General features: G+C 37.6%; 2 long non-coding RNA genes across 2 annotated transcripts in view; one reads left to right on the top strand and one right to left on the bottom strand.

Annotated features, from left to right (window-relative positions):
• The window catches only part of LOC149091999 (uncharacterized), a 133,602-nt gene that overhangs the window by 20,287 nt on the left and 103,539 nt on the right, over nt 1–9,776 (bottom strand). The gene's annotated exons all lie outside the window — the stretch shown is intronic.
• Nucleotides 4,463–4,924, top strand: LOC149092002 (uncharacterized). Its single transcript, XR_016196542.1, has 2 exons — nt 4,463–4,557; nt 4,609–4,924. It is a non-coding gene; the product is annotated as an uncharacterized LOC149092002 (long non-coding RNA).

The following is a 9,776-nucleotide window of genomic DNA, read 5'->3' as shown; positions in this document are numbered from 1 at the left end:
TGAGGAGCCGAGCAAATACAAAGTTGTGTGGGTCGTAATGTCAAAAAAAAAGTGTGCAAAACACTTTACACTACGTGTCCGGTCTATGTGTTCTCTGGTTAGTGGCAAGAAGCAGCTAACGAAAATTGAAATTACTTCACAGCAAGAACCCATGTCTGCCCTTCTGTATGAAGAGTATGCCTAACTCATAAAACTGTTTGTCAAGCTCGTTCAAAATATCGATAGCTATGGACATTTTGAAAAATTTTGCAACATTCCTTTTATTAAGAAATGAGCTTGTTAATATGTCGAACTTTTTTAAAAAATCATTTTTTAAATTTAACTTTCGTGAAGAATAAAGGCAATTAATTAGATTATTTATTTATTAGATTATTTATTTATTTAAAATCACGTCTAATATGTTTGCAAATGTGTTATGCACATACATACATACATACATTCATTGACATATGTACATACAGTTTGGCAAGAAAGTGTTTACACACAGGGAAAAAACTTTAATTTTTTGCTTTGAAGCGTAATAAAAAAAGTAAGAATATTCATTTTCAAAAAATGTTTAATGCAAATAGGTAAATTAAACTATATACAGTATTGGTAAGTATAAAAAATAACAATATATTGTTATTAACAAAAGAAAATAACAAAAAACAAAAGAAGTAACAAAAATCAGCTGACAAGAAAGTGTTTACACAACTAAAACTATTTATTCATTATAGTGTTTTAACTACTTTGTAGTTAAAGCTAGTATTTTGTGTGACCACCGTTAGCATCTATATCTATCCCAAGCGTGTATTCATTGAGTGGACCAGGTTTCTTACATATTCCAGTGGAATATTTTGTCACTCCTCCAAAACAATGGTTTTCAACTCTTTTTTATTCATTGGATGCCTCTTGGCGTTTCTTTTCTTCAAATAAGCCCACAAATTCTCAATGGGGTTTAAATCCGAGCTTTGAGCTGGCGTATCCAATACATTCTTACAATTATAAAGTAGCCAGCACCTAACAAGATTTGCCTTATGTTTGGGATCATTGTCCTGATAAAACCTATAAGTTAGTTTACCATTGGCAAAGAACCCAAATTTGTTGGCACTGGCTACTAAATGTGTGAGCAAAATGTTCAAATACTGTCCAGCATCCATAGTGTTCTCAATAAAACATAGATCTCACAACTCCTTTGCTTGAGATGCACCCCCAGACCATTATCGAAAGTTTTCCAAACTTTATAGTCGGTGTAATATTTTTATTATCAAGGCCTTTTAGGGGCTTGCGCCACACTCTAGCTGGACCATCGCTATAGCATCATTTTGGATTCATCGCAAAATATAACATCATCTCAATATGAATCTGGCTGATTTCCATGCATTCTAGCAAATGTTAGACGCCTTTGATCGTGATCTGCCGACAACAGTGGTTTTTTACGCGCTGCTTGGGACGATAGATCGTTACGTTTTAGTGCACTTCTGACACTTTCCCGAGAAATGGTTATGCCACATTCCTCCTGCAGCTCACTGGCAAGCTTCCTGGTCGAAATAGTTGGTTTCTCGATTTTTCTCAACATAATCCGCTCTGTCATGGGTGTTAATAGGCGAGGCCGACCTGTTGCGGGCTTTGACTCGAACCTATTCTCTTTTTTTGCACGGTTTAGTATATTATATACCGTTTTCTGAGAGATCAAAACCACCCCATGTGTGGTTATAATACACCAACATATCAAATGATACACGTTTGCCTGGCATTTTTATTTAGTGAAAATAATGTTATTATCGGAGTAAATGCTTCAACGAATAACGAAACCACACAAAAAATTTAGCTGTCATCGCTGTCGATCGGAAAATTCCGGGAAACAACGGTAAATTTAGAATATGCGACAAAAAGAAACGAAAAAGCGAGTTGTGTAAACACTTACTTGTCAGCTGATTTTTCTTAATTTTTTTTGTTTTTTGTTATTTTCTTTTGATAATAAAAATATATTGTTATTTTTTTTTTTTTTTACTTACCAATACAGTATATAGTTTAATTTACCTATTTGCATTAAAAATTTTTTGAAAATGAATATTCTTACTGTTTTTATTTCGCTTCTAAACAAAAATTTAAAATTTTTTCCGTGTGAAAACACTTTCTTGCAAAACTGTATGTATTAGAGGGCTGCATGGCCGCACTCATAACCTAGCAAAATACAGTCCCTTCGAGATGAGACTTAGTGAGTGAGTGCGAAGCAGAATATGAGTTGAGTGAGTTAGAGTTAGAGTTGTGCATGGACTCTATGACTCATAACCCACTGCCTTCAGTATAATTAATGAGAATATATAAGACCTAAAGAGGAATAAAACAATTATCCGAATCATAGAGGCGTCGGGTGACTCGAGTTTTTGATTGCATATATCTTCATGTCAACACTTCGTATTTGCTCGCCTCCGTCGCTTCAGGCTCGATCAGTGAACAAACCTCATACCTCCCTTTAGAAGGTATATGTAACTTTTGAAAGGGTTTGCCATGCTCAGGCAAAATGTTAGTGTTTTCATGTCATTATCTTATATTATATAAGTTAACACCAGCTAGTGCGCAGCACTGCTTCTTATCCCCTGCCCCTGCCCTCAACGTCTCAAATCTCAGATCACTCAGACCCCACGCCTTGATTACCCACTTGACTTCGCCCCACGCCTCGATCACCCACTTGACAACAAATTATGCTAACATCTAACCAACTGCGCCACTTCGACCCAGCTATTGCAACATAGTTGCAGTTACGCTGACACTTAAAATACCAAGTCGACACCGGAAACGAATGCGCAGTCTCAGCGGCATCTATTGGAAACCACTTACGCCCGCGCCACTGTTGCCAAGAGGTCAGCGACGGCCAGCTAAGAACCGCTGGTGCGACATCCGCTCTAACGCTGACGCCGTTGTTTGATGCGACACAGCCGAAATAGGGCGCTGACGTTGCGGCCGCCGCTGCTCCTCTGCTGCTGCTCTGCCACTGCGACGAGCTCGCCATGGCCCAGAGAAGAACTGAGGAGTTAGCCATTGGGCAACTGGAAGATCAGTTCCAGACGACTCGCGGAATCAATCAGATCGAACTAACAAAAAACTAACAACCCTTTGATTATTAAAAGTTATAACGTTTACTTGAAGTTCTTATTCTTTCAATCATGTTCATCCCAACCAGCTTCATTTAATAAGTATTTACCAAGATGTGGACATCGCCCGTGTAACATGGCGATGGCACAGCCAACGAACCCTGGATTGCGACTGTCGATCCTTAGAACGACAGTAGCAATTGTTAACTTATATAACTAGCTGGCCCGGCAAACGTTGTATTGCCCTATCCAATTGTTGAAAGCTATGTTGTTCAGGTTGGGATACACTGATTAATTTATTAATCTGATTTTTTTTTTTTTCTTCTATTATAGTTTTATTGCAGCTTTTGTTGTTGACTCTATAGCGCATGTATAAGGGTACCGTAACTATTAAATTGGCTTTATGCTGTTATTACTAGATTTTACTTTAATTGAGGTCGCTTCTCAGGTCCAGGGGGTGTGGTCTTTTCAGCCTTCTGTTGATGGTGTTCGTTAATAAGTTGACAGCAAGCTGGTTTGGGTGGCCGGATAATCTGTCCGCGTACCTTGTGCTGTGTCGGCCAATGAACTCAGCAATTGTCGGCATCTCGAGGTCGGTGTGCAGGGTTTCGTTTTTGACGTACCATTCGGCTCCGGTCCAAGTCCTTAGTGCTTTGTTTTGTATGACTTGAATTTTGCTTATGTGGGTTTTTGCAGCAGACCCCCATAAAGGCATTGCATAAGTAAAGACCGGTGCCACTATTGCGTTGTATATATGCTGAATCAAATACGAGCGCACTCACTCACTCATACAATTTCTGATTTGGCCTCAGTGCCACTCAATTCAGTATGAGCATTGTTAATTCGAGTATGTTTTTTTAGCATTCATGCAGCTCTCTATAGCAAATACATATTGTTTACGCGTACCAACGCTTCATACCCTTCCCAAAAATAAAGAGCAACCGAAATCGAATGTAATTTTGTTATGCAATACTTAAATAAACTCGTTAGCAGTATTATTATTTACATAATTTGATATTTTATATAAAGCACTTATTATTAATATAACAGGTAATAAGATTATGGATGATCTATCCATTTATCTATGGATGATCTATCCATAATCTTACTACCTTTTATATTAATAAGATAATCTATATATATAAAAGAGAGTTGTGAAAAGTGTTCCTACACTTATAACTCGAGATCTGTTGAACCAATTTTCATGGTTTTTGATTTGTTGGATTTGTCTCCGCTACGAGTAGGATAGTAGATCTTAAAATTACTGAAAAAATTTGACGAATACTTGAAAAACACATTTTTTCCCTAATGATTCAAATTTCCATTGATACTCAGTAGGCTTGATAACAGTGACTGTTTTCGGTCCTGCTCTCATATTATACGGCACAGCCTCAGGCGAACCTGACTATTCATAAAAAAAAAACACATTTGATAAAAATAATACACGTGCATACAGAAGCTAAATATCTCGAAAGTTCAGGTATTTGTTTTCTCTATTGTTTTATGAGGTTTTGTGCGAGGGCATATTCAGTATTACTATTAATAAAAATGCCGTGTCCTAGAAGATCTAATCTTTCCCGGCGGACCCATGATGCAATTAGGCAACGGAATATCGCGATTCAATTATTTGACGACGAACGAGGAATCGCCCGCGAAAGGCGCCGCGTTAGTACCCAGCGAAGGGCTTTAATTCGTGCTTCTCAAAGAGAGGCAGCCCGTGAAACTGGTTTAAGGATTGATTTGAACCGAGCAGCGTTTCGATATGATTGCACCATTGACTACAGCTTGAATCGTTTAGTTTGCATTGGTTCAATGGACGTTGTTTGCGAGCATTGTGGCGCATTGAAGTTTGCTGGTGAAACGCTCGGTTTGTGCTACCTTCGTGGTAAAGTGACATTGCCATTAGTGGTCCCGCGTCCAGAGCCATTGCGTTGCATGCTTTATGGCGAAGCACTAGAATCACGACAAATACACTCAAAACACTTAAATATACAATGCCTGTTTCCAAATGACTTAATTTATGCGGAAATTATTCAATTTACAACTGAAGGTGGGCTCGGTAATTATCATGCTTAGAAATTAAAACCAACCAAAACTGTGCAATGGAACGCGTTTGGTGATAAGAACTGATGAGCAATGTGATTCACGCGTCGATACTACAAGGAAAATTTAAAGATGAAGTTGTTATTCCTAGGATTCCGATGATCCCAACAGATATGCCCTTTTAGATATGCCTTCGCCATGACGATCAACAAATCACAGGGCCAATCTTTGATTGTGGCCTCAATCTAGAAAATGCGTGTTTTTCTCATGGTCAATTGTACGTGGCATGCTCACGTGTTCGCAAACCATCAGCATTATTTGATCTTGCACCTGACCAAAAAACAAAGAATGTCGTTTACCACAAGGTGCTTGAATAAAAATCCGATTAATAAATTGATAATATCAACCTGAACGACATAGCTTTAAACAATTTTTTACCTAGAAATGGATAGAGCAATGCAACGTTTGCCAGGCCAGCTAGTATATATATAGAAAGATATCTGTGAAACTCATATATTTACTGTCGTTTCTTTCCGACAGAGTGGAGTGAAGGGGTTGTGGAGGGGTTGTGTAAACTTCGATACCTAGTTGATCTTGCAGCAAGAACATTGTTGAGGCTGAATTTAGAGATCGTTCATTGTCGATTACTACAATTTTGGGCATGCCGAATGCAATTAAGATTTTTATTTAATTTAAAACCTTGATTTGAACGTATTTTGAGAATTTATCAATGCGTGTTAAAATGGCCTTATTTTCAGTTATGTAAATATCTATGTGAATGATTTCGCCTGGAAATTGGGGAATTGGTGTTGCTTGGATTGCGGGATTTGGAGGGTGTCTATCATGTTTTGACTCTATGTTCTTGTTTTATAAGTTTATACTGTTCATCGATTTTATAGCATTTTATAATTAGAAAAGTGAAGTGGGTAAAATTCTTGTATTTTCCCCATGATATGCTCTGTAGTAAATAAACCTTGGGTCAAGTCGTTTCTTAAAAATGTATGGGAAGGTAATTTCGAATTTATAATCGGGCTTATCACCGATTACTATAGCTGGCTCTTGAAAAAATTAATGGGTGTTTCTATTGTAGGGATTAGATTGTGTGACGAACTTTCATAGCTATAAACTATCGTTTCGGTACTATTAATTTCGTTTATTGGGTTTCCTGGCTTATATTTTAATTTGTAATTGAACTCTTCTAAGTAACTTCTCGAACGTTTTAATTTGATTTTTATTACTTTGAGCATATGTTATTGGTTGGTGGTCTGTGAATATAATAACTTTGGCAGTTCCATATACAAGTACATTCGAAGGTTTTGCATTTTCCTTCTTGTTAAAGGACTTCACCGATATCCTAATTCGAAGCATCGGTTGTTATTTTGTTAAATGCTTCTATTGCTTGGCTATCTAAATTTATCTAATACTTTTGCTGATATACGACCATCTTTATCTCTGAGGTGAGTGGTAAGGGGCTTAGCTAATTTTGCATAATCTCTGATGAATCTCCGGTAGTAGCCGGAAAGTCCTAAGAACGATCGTAGTTCTTTAAGAGTTACGGGAAATTGGGAAATTGCTTCAACGTTTTCTGTATTTGTCTTAACGCCACTGTCTAGGAAATTGACTGCCTTTTTTTTAAATTCACACTTGTCCATTTGTATTTTCATATTGGCGTTGAGTGAAGTCTTGTTTTAGGTTATTAGCATGTTCGTTTTCAGTTTTGCTGAAAACAATGATGTCATCAATGTCGACATAGCAGATTTTTCCAAAGTGATCCCTTATAATATCATCTAAGGCTCTTACCTATTTCTGGCCTGGGATATCGGACGGAGATTGTGACCAAATTTAGTTTGCGATAGTTAGTCACTTGTCAGTATTTATTTTTTCCTGAGGCTTCCGATTTTTTTTGGAACGATCCATACTGGAGCGTTATATGAAGATCTACAAGGTATAATACCTCCGTCGTCAAGCGTTTTTGATATCTGTTTTTCGACTTCTTGCTTTATAGAAATAGTATATGGGAAATGCCTGCTGTAAACCGGATTCTCGGTATTGATTCGAAACTCTCCCTTACTACCTTAGTAGTATACGTTAATTTTTGTTCTGTGTCTGCAAATAATAGTATGGCTTCCTTGAACTAGTCTATCTATTGTTATATTCTGGCTATCGAACATATGATTTGTTCGGACTTTTATATTACTGCTTGTAAAGGTAATTGCTTAATACGGAATTTATTACTGTCGTTTCAGTACCTGTCCGTCCCTGACATCGATAAGAATATTGAGTTGTTTCATTGTATCGTTGCCTCGAATGCCATGAAAGGTTTTTAGAGTGGGCAATACGAAAAATCTGATTGGAGTGTTGAGATTAAAAAGATTGAGAAATATATGATGAGTTATGGCTATTTTTCAGCTGATGGAGTTCGTGAAAAAAGCTTCTTTGTTCTCTTTTGGATTTGTTACTAGGGAAGACTGCATGTAGTTCTGATTGGAACCAGTAACAATGAGGAAATTCATTTATTTTGATGATTGTTCTTCGGAGGTAGCGAGGGGGCTCTTATGGGATTAACGGAATTTCTAATCGACTGGTTCTCAATCAGTCGGTACAGGCAGGTGAAGGGCATGTTTAAGGTCGGCTGGCTCTTTGATGGCTAATAACCTGGGTAAGTCTCGGTTGACAACTCTGATAAATGTGTCTAAAGCTTTGTCCCTATAAATTTTGGTAATGGCTCTTACTGTTTCAACAGATGAATCATAGTTGTTTATCTGATTCAAAATTAGAGACAGATGATAATAAATGTCTTGACGAAATTCGTCTATTGACCGTCCATTCTGGCTGAGAGTATAAAGTTGGTATTCCAATGTCTTAAGATCCCTGCGGTCTGTGATCTGTGAGACATTGGGATATAGCCTTCCAATAGGAAATTAGTGGGGTGTTATAAGCTTTTAATACTGCATCGGGTTCACCAAATACTTTCCTCCTTACTACCATTAAAATACCATAATGCTTTGGTGTTCTCTGTACACCGGAGTATGCCTCAAGTATCATGTCTACGCCTTTGCGCCATGAAGTGAATTCTGCTCTATTTCCAGAAGTCTTTTATAACTTTTACAACGTCTGGCAACTTGTCTAATTCGTTGATTCGTACTTTCAACTGGTTCAGTCAAGTAAGTTTGTCTTGTTGTAACTGTACTGGTAGATAGGAGTGTTTTTTCTGGTGGTGGCATGTTTATTTTCAATAATACGGTCGTTAGTTTAAAGAGTTTTTATCAAATCGTAAAATGATGGTAGTTTGGTTTCAGAAAATATTATTGAAATCTTACTTTATATTATTATATAGTAAAATTTAGAATTTTTCTTAATTACTAAGTATTAATCTTTACTATTTCTTGCTTTGTTTTAATTCTTCTCTTTATTCGTTTTAATACTTCCTTAGTTTTTTTATTTTTAGTTTCTTTCGTTTTTTTTTAAATTATTTTTTTTTTTTAGCTTAAAAAATGATTTTTAACATTGCTGATTCCCGCGATGATGGTCCGGATTACTCTCGTTCCTCAGACTCCAGGATTAGTGGTCTATCTGTTACTGAAAATCCTGCGACACACACCTATTACGCGGTACCCTATAGGGTTGCAACAATGTCTTTTTGGGCCACGATCGTACCACGCTTGCGGAGTTAGAGTCACTCTTTAACGAATTCGACGTAGGTGCGGATTAGGCACTAACGTTGTTCGTTCGAATGTTCTGACGTTGCTAAAACTATCTCTAGCTGAGAATTAGGCACTATTAATATTCGTTGCTAACGTTTCCGTTAGTTGCGGATTAGGCACTAAGGATTTCGTCGAGTCCACTAGCAGCTATATTCTGTTATATATACCCAAAATCGTTCACACAATTCCAAGTTGAGGTAGGCAGCCAATGTTCACGTCTCATGCTTACACACATGCACATACACATACGCACATGTAAAGGCAAATAGGCATACAAATGCTTCTACAAAAGCTATTCCATAATTGTGAGCATCGCATCCCATGCGTACACACAATCAAATGTATATACATATGTATGTATGTGGGCACTTCACAAGCGCGACCAAATGCAACTGAAGGGCTTTAAAATTTCTACAGGCAACAAGAGCTTCGCACACAGGCATTCAAATGCTCATAGTACATGCAGCAAGGGGGAGTGTGTGTATGCATGCTCGTTGCGAAAACTTTTTCATTATGATCACCAACGCTTTCATACGCTTTTTAGAAATAATCATGAAAACACTAGCATTTTGTATGAACGTGGCAAACGGTTTACAAATTTCGGTGTACCCTTCACTCAAAAGGAATGAGCTGGTATCGTCGCAAATAAAATTTCAATTTTTGTGCGCTGCTGAGAGCTATGATTTCAGAGACCATAGAGAGCGAAAGAGGGACTTCATACGGAATCGGGACCATTCCGATTGAACGCTCACAGCGCACTGTTTTTGTCGTGCAGTATTTTCACTGCCCGTACCTCCAGCGACCGAGCCGAGCAAATACGAAGTATAGTGTTCCGCCAACTTAACTGTTTCCAACTGTGAACAAGTTTGTTCTATATGTCCAGTCTATGTATTCTCTTGTTAGTGGTTTATTTAACACAAGGCGAATCGGATAGGTTATATAAAAATTAGAA

Source organism: Drosophila navojoa, chromosome 3 (genome assembly GCF_054131105.1).
Source record: "Drosophila navojoa isolate 15081-1374.11 chromosome 3, UAZ_NAV_1.0, whole genome shotgun sequence".
NCBI classification, from domain to species: domain Eukaryota; kingdom Metazoa; phylum Arthropoda; class Insecta; order Diptera; family Drosophilidae; genus Drosophila; species Drosophila navojoa.
Note: the sequence above shows the minus strand (reverse complement) of the source record. Positions and strands in the feature narration are given on the sequence as shown.